We start from the raw sequence: 16,970 nt of genomic DNA on the forward strand, positions 1-16,970 counted from the left end.
TGTAAAAATCATTACCATTTATCCTTAATATGGAACATTGTACTGAAATATTAGCATATATTTTAAATTTCTAGAACACATCCAGGAGGCTATCCTCTGTCGTGTTTTTGCCATTTAGCAATCATTTACATCAATAAAAAGCCATAAAAAAGTCAAGGAGCATTTTTTTTTCCAGATTGCCTATGGTAGTTTTCAGTAGCAGAATTTTGAGGCATCAATTTTTGATTCTAGGAAAGTCTATTTCTTAACTTAGTTCCATAAACTGTAGGACTGGCATCATTATTTTTTATCAGCTATTTTTATTTCATTTTTGTTGTATATGTCTTTCTGTTTAATCTTTCTTTGTGTCATATATTAGGGGTGGATGGCAAGATTGTCAGAAAAGCATTTTCTTTACCCTTGGGCCCATACCTCTGTGCTCCCTATAACTAAGGAAAAAAAGATTCATTGAGAACATGTGGTTTCCTCCTGTTGAGGGTCCCTCCAGGTATTCAGGCATCTACCTGCTGAACAGTGTCCTCTGCTCTAAGTTGCAAAATATTTTTATTCTCACGTAGTGTATTTTTGTGTTTGTGTAATTATAACAATTTCTCTCTTTCCTACTTCCGCAACCACGCCATATACATAAAGTCAAGAGAAAAGGGCAGGAGAAGTGGAAAGAAAATCACAAAATTCAATTGGAAGAGGTCCCCAATAGTGGAACTTTAATTTTCATTGCACTTGGCTCTGTGGCCAGCAGGCCAGCTGCTTGACTTCCCCTGGCCTCATTTTTGTCCTCCAGTGTTAATTTGTTTGCCCTTTGTCGCTGGCTCCTGTTGCCCAGAATCCCTGGAGTTAATCACATCACAAGGGAACTCGTTAACTCAGGGACTATATGTGACAGTATTAATCGTGCAGTTAGTCTTAGGTGGGCACAGTGATGCCCATGCAGTCTCCTGCAGAGGAAGGAACGTAAATCTAAGCTGGGCAACTCTTCTTTCTGGCACTTGCATGTGGGACATTAGATACTGTAAATTGTGTATGGTGTCAAATGAGTAGCTAGTGTTAATGTGTCACAGATTGAGTGGGACTCTGGGTTAAAGTCCTAAAGACAAGAAGAATGTCGAAACAATGGTTCTCAGTTGTAGAAATGATCAGTCTGATTCTTCCCGGCTTCAGCTCACTTGGAACTAAATGGATGCACACGGTTTTTAACTACTTAATCTCCTTATTTCATCATATGTAAAACTTCAATAATCTTAGCTTCTTCCTGTTTGTTGTCTCAATATCCTGATGGGAGTTAAATGTTAATGATTTTCACTGAGCCCTCTGCAGCATTTCTTGCATTCTATTGATACTACATTCAGTCTCTAATTGTGATTGTCCACTTTGCATTGGCTGTGTACAGAGTTTCTGGACTAGAGTTTCTTTGGTTTTAAATTATTCTATACTGTGCAAGCATATTTATCTTGAAAAGGAAAATTCAAACAAAACCAAAACCCTCCTACAAGGCCTATGCTATCCAAATGATATCTACTGATGTTTGTATTCCTTAAAGAAGTGACTCAAATTTACCTTTATAAGTATCGTATCCTGTTATGTGGCATAGTTAATATATGAAATAATCATACTTCCAATTTAGTTTCTTTTTCCTTTTTCAAATAAAACCCTACCATGTACTCTCCATTTCTATATTTGTTTCTTACTATCAGGAAATTATTTGGTCTTGGATTGCTCTCCTTCTCATCTCTTTAAGAGCAAGGTGAATACAACCCAGACCTTCTCCTCTATAGATTCCTCTCCCAACTCTGCATCCTCACAGTGAACCTCTTACACTGATCATAAGATGCATACTCTCACATGTTTTATCATGTTCCTGCCTTATTTATGTATCCATTTGGTAGACTGTGAGAATGTACTATGGTGTTTGTAATTCCTGTATTTCCTGTGAAATTCCATTACCTTTATATAAAAAATTATATTGAGGAAAAGGTGTGAAAAATCTCAGTGTTAATGCATTTTAGCTTTTATTTCATCCTCAAGGTAGATGGAAAACATATGATCAATGAGACCAGTAATGCCACTTCATGAAATAATCAAGGATATCACACACCAGTATTCTCTGCTTTGACCTTTTCTCTTTAACTGTTTACAAACTTACTTCTTAACATCCAGATCTTAACTGCCAGGGAATTGACATAAAATCCTTGCAGTTTCTGTTTAATGTAATTTAATCACTCTGGAGTGAGTAATCAAAGTGAGAGTAATGCCGTGGACTAATGACAGCACCTTCTCTGGGTTCATTCTGGTAGGTTTTTCTGACCGACCTCAGTTGGAGCTGGTTCTCTTTGGGGTAATCATGTCCCTTTACCTCATGACACTCCTCGGCAATGCTGCCATCATCCTAGTATCCCTCTTGGACTCTAAACTCCACAATCCCATGTACTTTTTCCTCTCCCATCTCTCATTACTGGACCTTTGCTTCACCAGCAGTATTATTCCTCAGCTTCTAGTCAACCTGGGGGGTCCAGATAAGTCTATCACGTATGGAGGCTGTGTGGTTCAGCTCTATGTCTCCCTTGCCCTGGGATCCACAGAGTGTGTCCTTCTGGCTGTGATGTCCTACGATCGCTATGTCGCAGTCTGTCATCCTCTGCATTACGCCTCTGTCATGCACCCTCGGCTCTGTCACATCCTGGCATCTATGGCGTGGCTCAGTGGTCTGGCAACCACCCTCATACAGTCCACTCTCAACCTGCAGCTGCCCTTCTGTGGGCATCGCCATGTAGATCATTTCTTCTGTGAGGTTCCTGTGCTCATCAGGTTGGCTTGTGGGGACACCGCCTTCAACCAGGCATAGCTCTTTGTGGCTAGCGTCTTATTCCTGGTGGTGCCCTTGTCGCTCATCCTGATATCCTATGGGCACATCACCCAAGCAGTTCTAAAGATAAAGTCAGCCATTGGATGACGTAAAGCATTTGGAACCTGCTCCTCCCACCTGACGGTGGTGATAGTCTTCTATGGAACCATTATCTTCATGTATCTGCAGCCAGCCAAGAGGAGATCCAAGGACCAGGATAAGTTTGTGTCCCTCTTCTACACTGTGGTGTCCCCCATACTTAACCCCCTTATCTATACTCTGAGAAATAAGGAAGTGAAGGCAGCACTGAAAAAAATTCTGAGGAGGGGGAGGGTATAGCTCAGTGGTAAAGTGCATGCCTAGCATGCCCGAGGTCCTGGGTTCAATCCCCAGTACCTCTATTAAACAAACACACAAATAAATAAACCTAATTACTTCCCTCCCTCCGAAATATTTTAAAAAAGAACAAAAAATTCTGAGGATAACTTTGTGATTCAGTGGGACATGATTATTAAAAGACATTTAGAAGAGAGTTATTTAGACTGATTAATGGATAATGATTTGGTCATGTTCATAATTTTATAATTGAGTTTTAGTAGAAAAAATTTTAAACAGAGTTTGAATTTTCCACTTGGACGGACCTGAGTTTGAATACCCATTCCACCACATAACATCTGTGTGACCTGTACAATTTGCATAACCTGTATGTTATCTATAAACTGGGCTGCATAATATTGAGCAACCCAAACTAAAATTAGATTATTCTAGACATTTTATTGTGTATAAAGTTTATTCATAAAGTCAATTTATTTAGTAGGTATAACCATATGCTATATGGGTATAATTGTAATTTTTCTTTTGCAGAGATAGAGATATTTTGACCTGTTGCTCATAAAAGAAAGAGCAAAACATAAATGTCAGTGGCATTATTCTTTCAACTAGCCATGGATTCCAGGACCCCTCAGCTTGTGGGAAGTTCCCCTGAGTGAGTCCCATTATACACTGAGCTCACCTGTATTGCTGCATTTTCCCTCCTGCTAGCAAGTTTCTGATTTTTTGTATTTCTTTCCTTAGTAGGTTTTTGGAGTCATCACAGTTTAAAGTCTTCACAGAGGTGACTCCCAGATTTCTGTTCCAACACAGATATTTCATAGTCTATGTTCAACTATGTATTTCACTTCTCCACCTGGGTGTATTAAAACAACCTCAAATCAGCACATCCAAACTAAATCGAAAGCTCCCTGATTTTGTTTGTTTTCCCACACTATTCCCAGTATCACAAAATGGAACATACATCATCCCAACTCCTGTCTATTTCACCTGTTGTACGTAACCTAGACACAGTCCTGTGGATTTTACCTTTTAGCTATCTCTCTAGTCTAACCATTTCTTTCCATTTTAATTTTCTACCACCAGTGCACTTCTAAGATGATCTCCTTACTAGACAGAAGATATTTATTTAAGTGAATTAAATACATCTTCCCTTATACCTTTTATCATTTTGGATGTTGCTAGGTACATGCAATGTTTAGTGCATCATGGATCTTATGTTTGTCTTATCTCTTTATGAAATGCATTTGTTTATTAACAATTACTGAGGCATTGAAGATGCAGATGTGAACAAAACAGCACCCACACTTCTATATGCTAATGGTCCAACTCAGTCGACTGGGAGATTTTCCCTCTGTGATGGTATCTATTGGCAAACAATAGAAGACATTAGGGGGAAAAACCCTCACTTTCAGCATATTGATTGTAGAATCAAATCTGTCTCAAAGAAGTGATAATATTAATGGTTATGTGTTTTTATTATATTTGGATTTTTGATATTAAACTGATATGGTGGCTAAACAACATCATCTAGGCAGTAGCACCCCACCCTGAAGAAGAGGAAAGAGTTTATATTGTTATTTGCTAAATCACAAATATGTTAATAAGTGTATAAGAAAGGAAAGAATCCATGAGTGAGTTTTAAAGGGGCTGACAGCTTATAACAGAAGCCAAATAGTTTTCAAGTGATATATTTTAAGTGACAGGGAGGACATTTTTTTAAAAAAATCATTAGAAGATTTGTATATATATACACCTAGCAGGATATGGTTGGAAATAGAATGATCTCCCTCATGCTGAGGAGAGCACAAACATCTCTGAACTCCAAGTAAACTGGGGCTTAATAATTTAGAAAAATATATAGGAAAGGAAAATCAGTTTATGGAGCACATGCACTGACAGGTTTTTTCTTTTTCTCTTTTGTAATGTGAGTGCCTGATTTGTGGTTTGATTCAATGGGGGATCCATTTCAATGGGGAATCCACCTCAAAGATGGCTCTCTCCAACAGACACGTTGCCAGCCACTTGACAAGGTAATCAATCAGGCCACCTTCTCCAACTGAGGTGCCTTTGTTTTAGAGATTTTAGTTCATTTCAGTCACTGACATTTTGGGCTCCTGGTTGGATTTTTTTCCCCAAATCTTCTGGCACTTCAAATTCTGGCTCTGATGGTTTAAATTCACCAACAAAGAGTGAACTGAACAAACAACCCAATCCAAAAATGGACAGAAGACCTAAACAAGAAGCAATTCTCCAATGAAGACGTATAAATGACTAATAGGCACATGAAAAAATGTTCAATATCACTAATTATCAGAGAAACGCAAATCAAAACTACAATGAAGTATCACCTCATGCCAATCAGAATGACTGTCCTTCAAAAATCCACAGATATCCAGAGGGAATCCTAATTCAAAAAGACACCTGCACCCCAATGTTCATAGCAGCACTATTTACAATAGCCAAGACATGGAAACAGCCTGAATGTCCATCAACAGATGACTGGATAAAGAAGGGGTGGTATATTTATACAATGGAATACTACTCAGCCAGGAAAAATGATAAAATAGCGCCATTTGCAGCAACATGGATGTCCCTGGAGAATGTCATTCTAAGTGAAGTAAGCCAGAAAGAGAAAGAAAAATACCATATGATGTCACTCATATGTGGAATCTAAAAAAAAAATGGCAAATGAATATATATAAAACAGAAACAGACTCACAAACGTTGAATACAGACTTGTGGTTGCCAGAGGGGAGGGGGGTGGGAAGGGATAAATTGGGAGTTTGAGATTTGCAGATGCTGGCTGGTGTATATAAAATAGATAAATAAGCATATACTGTATAGCACAGGGAAATATATTCAGTATCTTGTAACTTACAGAGAAAAGAAATGTGAAAATGAATATATGTATGTTCACGTATGACTGAAGAATTCTGCTGTACATCAGAAATTGACACAACTTACAAGCTGACTATACCTCAATTAAAAAAAGTGTGAATCCAAGAAATCCTAGGTCTCCAACCTTGCGCCTAACAAGAGTAGAACCTCAGGCCCACTGCTGTCCCCTCCCCCCACCGCATCATGTGGCCCCAGGTGTGTTGTGTAATTTTCAGGTCTTGTCAGTCATAAAACGTTTTTTTCAAAGTTTCCTGATGATTGCTGAAGGTTTTAATTTGTTTTTAATTTTTATTTCTTTTGAGGGGGAAGCTATTAGGTTTTATTTTTTTAATTTATTTATTTATGGAGGTACTTGGAATTGAACCCAGGACCTCATGCATTGCTAAGCATGCACTCTATCACTGAGCTATATCCTCCCCACTCCACTGAAGGGTGTTTTGCAAGCATTGTAACTACTATAATCTCTGCTCCAGCCACAGTGTTAACTGTTGATAGGCTGAGACCAGTATAAAACAACTTAATATGCAGGATGTGGAATCTGGAAATTTTTGGTAAGCAGGATCAGACTTAGATAATCAAGGAAAAATGGGGGCTCTCCAATTCTGAATGACAATAAAGCAGCAATTAATTTTTTTCTTCTATAGAACCTGTGAAGTACTCTAAGAGTAGAAAAGAGAAATAAGAACATGATTAATTTGCTCAAAAATTCCAAGTGGCATTTTACTGTAGTGAGAACAGAGCAGTACAATAATGCCTGATATTTGTTGTTCAATTGGAAGTCAGTCTTCAGCCACCTTGATATTCTGGGCCAATTATTCAAGAAATTTACTCATGAGGTTATTTTTCTGAATTACTGTAATTTCTCTGAATTCTCTGTAATTACTGAATGATAGTATTTTTCTGTTGCCTTATGCAAGAATTATAAAGGGGTAATCGGGATGAATTTTAATTGGCAAATGTTTTGGAAAGTGCCAAGGTAAGCTCCTGATATCTTACTGCATAAATCCTTAAGTAAGAGAAAGAAAGATTGCAAGGCATTTTTTCATGATCATGGTCCGGGATCTTATGGACATTTTAATGAGTCCCATGTTTTCCATAGAGGAAATGTAATTCTTGTACCCTTCTGGGGACATGATGATGCCACATTAACAAAGTCTATTGTTTATTTCCTAGCATAAGCCATCTCGTTATGGAGGAAGTAAGTCAATGAGGTTTCTCTTTTTCAAGTTAATTTTTTTAAGAAGTGGGGTCACTAGGGGTAGCTCACTTTCTTCTGATACATTACTGTGCAAGCCCCAGGACCTGGTTTAGAAAACATTTAATTTTTCCATTATTCAGAATGGATATTTTCATGTTGTACCACAAACTGCATGGACCAGGAGCAACATGTTTTAGAGCTGTTGCAGAGAGATTCATCTTCCAGAGAAGCAGCTTTGTAGCCATTGTGGTAACTTTTTAGTCATAACCGAAGATCAAACTTCATTTGTGCACCAAACTTCCAAAGATAGTTTCAACATTCTTGCATCCTCTTTCAGGTAGGGGAAGAAGATAAGGTATTATTTTCTGGGCATAATGACATTGGTTTGGGTGGTAGTCAGTGTGAAGTCGGACTTTACAACATCCTGAATACTTCCTTTTCTTGGAACCTCTCATTTGGTTCCCTAGTTTGCTTTTTCTTGAATAGCTCCTGTGCTTCTGGGAGCATAAACTGAACACTTATTTATTTATTCTCAAGACACAGGCTGCTGGAGATAGTGTGGACAAGGAAGTAATTCCGGAGGCTACAAGTCATGTTCTTGTCCTGAAACAGGTACATTGACAGGAGGCACCAGCTGCTGTCATTAGACCAGCATCTCATCTCGTCTGACTAGATTGTATGTTTTATTGCAGATAGAGCAAACTATGAAATTAAAGAAACAGACTTGTGAAGACTGGATTTCAAATTAATCTTTTCATGTTGTCTCTGATTATTCCAGAAAATTTTCTTTCTCATAAAATTGCCTTGGCTCCTTTTTTTCTTCCTTCCTTCCTTCTTTCTTTCTTTTTCCTTTTTGATGCTTAATATCTTCCCTGTTCAAAGGCAGCAACAAATGGGTTTAATGGAAGCTTTCTGTATTCTTCAAAATGGAAAAAAAAAAAAAACAGTCCCCTGACCCAAATATTTTTACAGTGACACACATTTCTGAAACATCTTGCCAAGATCTAGAAACCATCTTACTGACTTAAAAGGGAATAATATCGAGATATACATTATCTGCTCAACCAACTGGTCTTACTTTTGACTACAAATAAATTTCCAGAAATTCATTTCTAAAACATTAGCATATGCCTCACTTCTTCACTTACCACTCTGCTACCCCTTTACTTAATTGCAGTCTCAGTTTTCTGATCTGCTCTGGAGCTGATTGACTCCATAGACAATTAAAATGCTTGTTTTTCATATCAGCATGCTACTTCCTCTCATGGTACATCCTGAAATCTCCTTATTCTGAAAGGACATTTGAGCTCAATGTAAAATTTATTTTTGAGTGCAATTTTTGTTGTTTTTAAAAGGTACAGGTAGTTAGCTGACAGTATTTGTGACCTTTAGCCTAGAGTTATTCCTATTCTATTTGTATAAGAAAGTTGTGTTTCCTTTATTTAAAAATAAACCAATTTTTGTGTTTTGTTATTGGATGTTACAAATGAAAAAAAAAAAGAATCTACCAAAATAAGAGTAGAAAGTTGAATGATGTATAGCAACATTTGTATACCAGAAGGTATTTTAAGGAGAATAATAATTCATGGGCTCAACACTGTGATAGCACTTTGAACTCCCACCCTATAATCACACAGTGAAATAATAGATGCCAGATATTTTCAAAGAGGAAAAAAAAATGTTAGTGTTAGAGAAGAAGGCAAAATATGAGAGTTACAACATTTGTTGATACAGGTGGTGTTCCTGATGGGGCCAGCTGAGGAGAGGAAACTGGAGATGTGACCCTGGAGCTGGAATTCCGTGAACAGGTGGGTGTGAGGTGCTGAGGGGAATGTTCAGCAAAAGCAGGGGGAGGGGTTTTATCAAAGTTTTTTATTACAGTCAGGCTGGACACAGTGTGACATGACAACACCCAGGAGTTTTCCATAGTTTAAGGTAGACGGGCTGGAGGTGCATCTTGTTCTCTGAGGGTGGCATGAATAATCAGTATAATATGAAACCACCCAGAAGATGGCTGTTTGGATAGATGATTGGACTGCAAGTGACAACACTGACTGGGTGACAAGCCAAGACACCATTGACTATGAGTACCTTATTTTTTTGTGGGTAGTACAGATAATCAATGGTTTTTAAAGGTGGTAGGTAGCTGTAGGGACACAGCATTACCTTCGAGGATGTAGAGGACCCTATCCAGTGGGATGTCCCATGTCATCATGGTGGATTGGCTCAAAACAACGGGACCAAAAGTGCCCATGTCAGGAGATCTTTTCAGCTGCCAAATCCAAATACTAGCTTCATACAGTGGACCATATACCATAGTGTGCTGGGGGCACAGAAAGAAGAAATAGAATTGCAAGGGAGCATAGTCAGCATTTGTCAGGGAGCTAGAAGAGAAGGTTGGTTGAACCTTGGAAGACACTCATTACTTATTGGTGGAAGGAACAATTATTAGCGTGAGTCATTCAATCCCAACTAGACAACCTGATTCTTTCCATGATGTGTCTGTGTATTTAAAGAAATGTGTCTTTGTTTACAAATATATTTCTACTTTAGTTAAAAACTTTAATGATGGTATTTCGCAGTGCAGATATTTTACAGTTTTGTAATAAAGGAGACATTACTTACAGTATAACTTGTTAATTTGCTGGGGGTTTTTTGAAAATTTCTTTGTGAAGTAAACTTGATCAAGATGTTTCTGAAATATTTCCAAAATTATCTACTTGTTAATTTTGTATTTTTATCTTTATTATGCTATTAGAGTCTTTTCTATGTTTTTAAAGGGATGTTTTATTACTATTCAGAATTAATTTTGTTAATTTATGTAAAATGTTACTTTTTTCAAGTTTTATTTTCTGGTATTTTTCTAACTTACTTACCTGTTCTTTTCTTATTTTGTCTTGTTTAAAAAGAGTGTTTAACTATAAAATTCTCATATTTTGATGCTTAGGATTTAAAAAAACGATACATTTAATAATCTCCAATTGAAATTTTGGCATCTTGTTTCACCTAATTTCCTACTTACTGATGGCAGTTTTACAGCAGTAAGTTAGAGGATATAATGAGTAAGGTTTCTATTCTATACATAATCGAAGTTTTCATTAAAGCTTAGTAACTGGTCAATGACATAAACTTTGTGTTGCCAACATGTTTGCTTTTTCTGTGCTTATTTTACTTGAGTCTGAAAATCTAACAGTGACATGTCTTCATTGTGGATTATGTTACATATATTCATAAGGCAACTGTAAGAATGATTACTTCAGCTTAAATATTAGCTTTCATAGTGTTAAACTGTGAGCTTTTGATGTTAAGAAAATTTATTGTGAGAACTTTAGGGTATTGTGTTTCTGATTTTTTCATGTCCTTTGTCTTTCTTAATAACTCTGTTTTTTCCCTTTTTATTGCTTTCTATGCAAGTTACTCAAGCATATTCCTTAATCAACTTTTTTTCACTTACTTTCTAAATATAACTTAGAAAGTAACCATTATAGATATATATAATGTGGTTTCCCACAGTTGTTCTGTCCACATGTGGGGCATGTCCAATTGTGGTCCAACCAGAAGGGGTTATAGACTCAGAAAAGAGTTATTGCCTGATACGAAGGCACATGCAAATAACAATTAGAACCAGAGTTTTCATATATGAACTTGAAAATTGTAGTGAAATGCTTAAGGAATAGTCTGTTATGAGTGCAGCGTATCTACAGATCATAGTGAAAATACATACCTAGAGCTAAGCTGGGTCAGCACCAACTGCAAGCTCAGAAGTTGTAACATGGACACAAGCAATTTTTTTTCCAGTACGAGAATCTTTAACTACATCTAAAAAAAAAAACACTTTGTAATGAAACTTAATGTGTGATTTGTAATCACCATACATAAAAGAACAGCCATTTTATTTTTCTTTCTTATTTTTGGCTCAAGAGGTATGCCCCGAAGACAAGGGCTTGTTATTCAGTTAGTTTGTTAATTATTTAACCATCCTTATCATAAGAACATGTGCATGTTTGTTACAGAAAAACAAGAAAGCAAAGACAATTAAAGAATATAAATTCCATAATCCCATCCACTCGCAGACAATAATAGTTACCAACCTCATGTATATACCTTTTTCCCTACTTTCTTCTTCCAAATTTGTTTTATTATATATGTGTGTAAATAATTTCAGCTTTATTGGGAAATAATTGACATACAGAACTATAAGATATTTAAAGTATACATCATGGTAAGTATACATATATATATAGGTATATAATGAAAAAATTCCCTCCATATAGTTAGTTATAACACCTATCATCTTATGTATTTATCTTTTTTCTTTTGGTGAGAACATTTAAGTTTTATGCTTTTATTAAGTCATTCAGTATTTATTCTATGTATTTACTAAACTGTTCTGTCCCAGCCCCAACACCTGGTATTGTAAAGATACTAAGCCAAAATCTGTGATCTCAACAGGGTCACACTAGTTGTTTGTATGGAATTTAGAAAAGGGAGAGTGGGAGCTTAAGAATCCCCATGTGCATTTTTAGAAACAGGCAAAAAAGAAGTAGTCCCACTTCATTGGCATGGCAGTTCTCATTGTAGGTGGCAGACTTACCTAATGCACCTTGGGTCATCTAACATCCTGTTCTGCCATCCTTGCTTTCCATCTAATGGCATAAATGCTGTACCCTAAATGACAACATTTTAGCCCTCCTTGGGGCCCATTCACTTCTCAGCTAATAAATAGTATTGTCTTATCAACCAACTGCCTGGAGATTTGGTTAGTATAAGTATGCTTCCTGAGTCTAATCACTGCTGGGTTAACTGAAAATTAGGTCCATGAACACAAAAAGTTGTTGGACCTAAGATGACCTCAGCAAGGTACTGAGTCCTAATATTGTTCTTACTCTTTTTCATAAACAGTCAATATTTTTAGGGTTATTTATAAACCTGCTACAGTGCAAGTGGGTCTCTGCCACAAGCTTCACCCAGGGGGAAGATTCCGTTTATATAATTACCTTGGCAAAGGTTTAGAGGAACTTTTCCCACTTCACATGTCCTCATTATTTACTGTTTCTATCTGGCTGCCTTGTCTAGTGGCCCTTAGCTTATCTCTGGCTCGTAGTTCACATATTCTTGTCTTGTGACAGTCAAATGGTGGCATTTTTAAATAGTGGTGGTGGTGTAGAAAAAGGGGTGGGAGTATCTAAGAGGAGGGAACACTCCCAACTCATTAATTTATTAGCATTATTCTTATACCAAAACCAGAGAAGAGCACTACGAGAGAAGAAGACTGCAGGTCAACATTTCTAATGAACACACACACACACTTTCAACAAAAATACTAGTAAACCAAATTCAGCAGCACATTAAATGGGTCATTCACCAAGATCCAGTGTGACTTATCCCTGGGATGGAAGGATGATTCAACATATGCAAATCAATTAAAGTGGTACATCACATTAATATCATGAAAGAAATATATCATATGATTATCTCAATAGATACAGAAAAAGTTGTTAACATTTAACATCTATTCATGATAAAAACTGCTAACAAATTTGGCATAGAAGGAACATATCTCAACATGATAAACCCCATATATGAAAAGCCCTCAGCTAACATTATACTCAGTGGTGAAAGATTTTCTTCTAAGATCAGGAAGAAGACCAGTGTGACCACTCTTGCCACTTCTATTCAATATAGTATTGAAAGTCCTAGCTAGAGCAGTCAGGCAAGAAAAAGAAAGAAAAAGTTTCAGAATTGGGGGAAAAAAGGAATAAAATTGTCTCTATTTGCAGATGACATATATATATATATGTATATATATATGACATGTATATATATAATTATATAACATATTTATATAATATATATAAACATATATATATATATATATATATAAACATATATATATATATAAAACGTGTGAATCTTTCTCCATCTTGCTTGCTCTTATTCTCTTAACCTGACTAGTTGGGCTAACTGATTCTGCCTTTTGTGTGACCCTGTTCCCCAGATTCCAAGTTAGGCCACTCGCAGGTTGTAGGAGCTTACCCTCTGAGCATTTCTTTTTCTTTTCTTTCCTTTTTTTTTTTTTTTGTATAATGCGGCCACTAAACTCAAGCTAGCTACTTCATAGCCTGACTATATAGGCTAACCCAATAGATCTTATCAATAAATTCAGTAAATTTGCAGAATACGAAATTAACATACAAAAACCAGTAGCATTTCTATACTCTGAAAAAAGTTTAAAAATTGATCCCATTTATCATAACATCAAAAACAATAAAGTACTTAGCAATAAATTTAACTGAGGAGGTAAAAGATCTTTATGTTGAAAATGGTAAGAAATTGGTCAAAGAAACAGAAGAAAACAAATAAATGGAAAAGTATCTTGTGTGCATGGACTGGAAGGGTTAATATTCTTAAAACATCAATACTACAAAAAGTCATGTATAGATTCAGTACAATCACCACCAAGATTCCAATGGCATTTTTTTTACAGAAGTTAAGAAAAAAAAAGCTCCTAAAATTTAAATGAAATCACAAAAGAACCCAAATGCCAAAGAAATTCTGAGAAAAAAGTAACAAAGCAGGAGGTATCACACTTTCTGATTTCAAGCTATGCAATAAAGCTGTAGTCATCAAAGCAGCGTGATACTGGCTTAAAAACAGACAAAAAGACTAATGGAACAGAATCCCAAGCCTAGAAACAACCTCAAGCATATAAGGTCAACTAATAATTAACAAAGAAGCCAAAAATACTCAGTAGACTTATCATATGATTCAGCAATCCCACTCCTGAGCGTATATCCAGAGGGAGCTCTAATTGAAAAAGATAAATGTGCCCCAGTGTTCACAGCAGCACTGTTGACAATAGCCAAGACTTGGAAGCAACCTAAAGTCCATCAACAGATGACTGAATAAAGAAGTTGTGGTATATTTATATAATGGAATACTACTCAGCCATAAAATATAATGCCATTTGCAGCAGCATGAGTGGACCTGGAGATCATCATTCTAAGTGAAGTAAGCCAGAAAGAGAAAGAAAAATACCATATGATATCACTCATATGTGAAACCTTAAAAAAAAAAAAGAAAGAAAAGAAAAGGAAAAAAAGGATACAAATGAACTAATCTACAAAACAGACTCACAAACATAGAAAGCAAACTTATGGTTACCAGGGGGTAAGGGGGTGGAAAAGGATAAATTGGGAGTTCGAGATTTGCAGATGCTAACTACTACATATAAAATAAACAACTAGATTATACTGTATAGCACAGGGAACTATATTCAATATCTTGTAACTTATGGTGAAAAAGAATATGAAAATGAATATATGTATCTTCCTATATGACTGAAGCATTGTGCTGTACACCAAAAATTGACACAATATTGTAAACTCACTGTACTTCAATAAATATATATTTAAAATTTTAAAAATAAATAAATAATAAAAGTAAATTGATCATAGAAAAAAAGATCAGACTTGTGGTCATCAGAAGTGGAGAGCAGTGAGAGAGGAAATTGGAGGAATGTGGTCAAAAGTTACAAACTTAAAGTTACAAAATAGGTAAGTATTAGGGATGTAATTTTCAACATGATGACTACAGCTAACACTGCTCTATGACGTATAGGAAAGTGGTTAAGAGGATAAATCCTAAGGGTTCTCAACACAAAGATTTTTTTTCCTTTTTTCTCTTCTTCTTTCTTTTATTTTAATTGTATCTATACGAGAAGATGGATGTTAGCTGAACTTTTTGTGGTAATGATTTCACGATCTCTATAAATCAAACCATCCTGCTGTATACCTTCAACTTTTACAGTGATGCAAGCCAGTGATTTCTCAATAAAGCTGGGAAAAAAAGGAAAGTAAAATGGGGTAGGAGAACTAAATGAGGGAAAAAGACCTTTGTGAGCTCAGGAAATGGACCAAATTTGGAAGAAAGATAATCTGCACATTTCCCAGATGACAGATGCTTCCCAAGGAAGCCAGTCATGGCAGCCTGAGGAGCCCCAGAATTGTCCGACATTTGTTGTAATAAATTGGGCACTGGAAATGGAACTGAGAGTCTAAGTCACCCAAGGCAAGTTACCGTATCTTAGCGATCACATCTGCCTGAGGATGGTTCCTTGAATGAATTTTAGTTCTTTGTACCCACATTTCCTCCACCACAGAACAGGGTTAATAATAACCAGGTTTGCTCTTTGTCAGGGCTCTCTGAATACTATATTAATGTGAATACTATATTAGTTTGCACTGGTTGTTCAAAACACTCAAGCTTTTTTTTGAATTCATGTTCTCACAGAGACTACTAAATATTGAGAAAAATGTGTAGAAATCTAGAAAGTTTATTACACACTTGAAAAATACTTTTGCCTAACAATAGACCTCCCTGATTATCCATTATAGTGATGGCTTATTAGTTAGATCTGTAAGACTGCAAGAGGAATTGATGCCCTTTGTCATAGGATCTGAAACATAGACCCACACACCCCAAGACCTGTGTATAAACATGAGAATTGATTTCATCTTATAAGGGAGCTTTAACAATTATATCACAGGGTTTTAAAGAGCATTCCCTGAAATACTTGTATTTTAAAATACGCAAATATTTTGATGAAAGTCAGAAAATATGTTGGGAAAAAGTAATGAAATAATTTTTAAAAGATAAGATTCATTAGATTATGCTAAAACTTACAAAAGCATCGGTATTCTGGGACACTGTTTTGGGAGCCCATGGTCTCAAATGACGTACATCTGTCCACAAGTCTTTTTAGGAAACAATTCGTCATCACCGCAGCAATATCATCCATTTATACTGACCTGCATCAAATTCTCAGAAGAGATAATGGGTAGGTCTGGGTTGAGAGATTGTCCCCAGATTGATGAAGTTCCCTTCCCAGAGTCATCCCCTTGTACTAAGGGGACAAGTGATAGACATGGGGAGCCAGGGCATTTCTCCAAAAAGACAAACAATTACCGAGGTATGGCACATGCTCAAGGCCCACAGCCCAGAGGTTGCCTTTTTCTTCACCAAGATCTTGAAGAAAAGCCTCAGCTAAGTTAACGGGTCACAAAAGCCAGTAGCTGACCTGTTGTTTATCCTATTATGTTGGCAGACCAAGAACAGCCAGCCATTTATCTTTCTTTTCTACATTTAACAATGTGCTGGTTCCAGTTTTAGAAGGAGAAATCTGGAGGTATAATGAGTGGAAATTAGAGGAGTGTAGAAGGTAGATGGGTTTGTCCACAGGTACAAAAACAAAGCAAAAGTCAAGAAGAAACACCTAGACATCTTGATTAAGTTGTCCTCTAATTAGAGATGGCCAAAAGAAATGTAAGCTATTGCACTGATCAAGGAAATGCTTTGATCTATACTCCTCTTAGGAAAAACAAACTGCAAAATCATTTAAGTTAGGATTCGGTCATACTTTGTACATTGTACAAAGCATAGGTCTTTGAATAATTGCTATATAAATGAAATTAATGGATTCAATTTGTGCTAATAGCAATATAACATATACAGATTATTTTCATAGCAGCATTTAGTTTAATTTAAGAGATTGCCTCCATCTGCTTATCCTGAAGTTAATGAATTTGGAGAAGCTTGGGAGGGTAACTTTGGGGAACAAGGACATTGAGGTTAAGGCTTCCTGAAAAAAAATTGATTACCTGTTAACTGGGAAGCCTAATTTTAAAGTTAAAATAGCAAATG

General features: G+C 36.3%; 1 long non-coding RNA gene and 1 pseudogene across 1 annotated transcript in view; both read left to right on the top strand.

The window, feature by feature from the left end:
- LOC107035258 (uncharacterized) overlaps positions 1-16,970 on the top strand; it is a 34,130-nt gene that overhangs the window by 877 nt on the left and 16,283 nt on the right. Inside the window, exon 2 of the long non-coding RNA XR_012064101.1 lies at positions 9,003-9,076. This is a non-coding gene — a long non-coding RNA (uncharacterized lncRNA). The remainder of the gene's footprint in view (positions 1-9,002; positions 9,077-16,970) is intronic.
- On the top strand, positions 2,243-3,178 carry LOC140689124 (olfactory receptor 2G2-like; annotated as a pseudogene).

This window comes from Vicugna pacos, chromosome 25 (assembly GCF_048564905.1).
Source record: "Vicugna pacos chromosome 25, VicPac4, whole genome shotgun sequence".
In the NCBI taxonomy this organism is placed as follows: Eukaryota; Metazoa; Chordata; class Mammalia; order Artiodactyla; family Camelidae; genus Vicugna; species Vicugna pacos.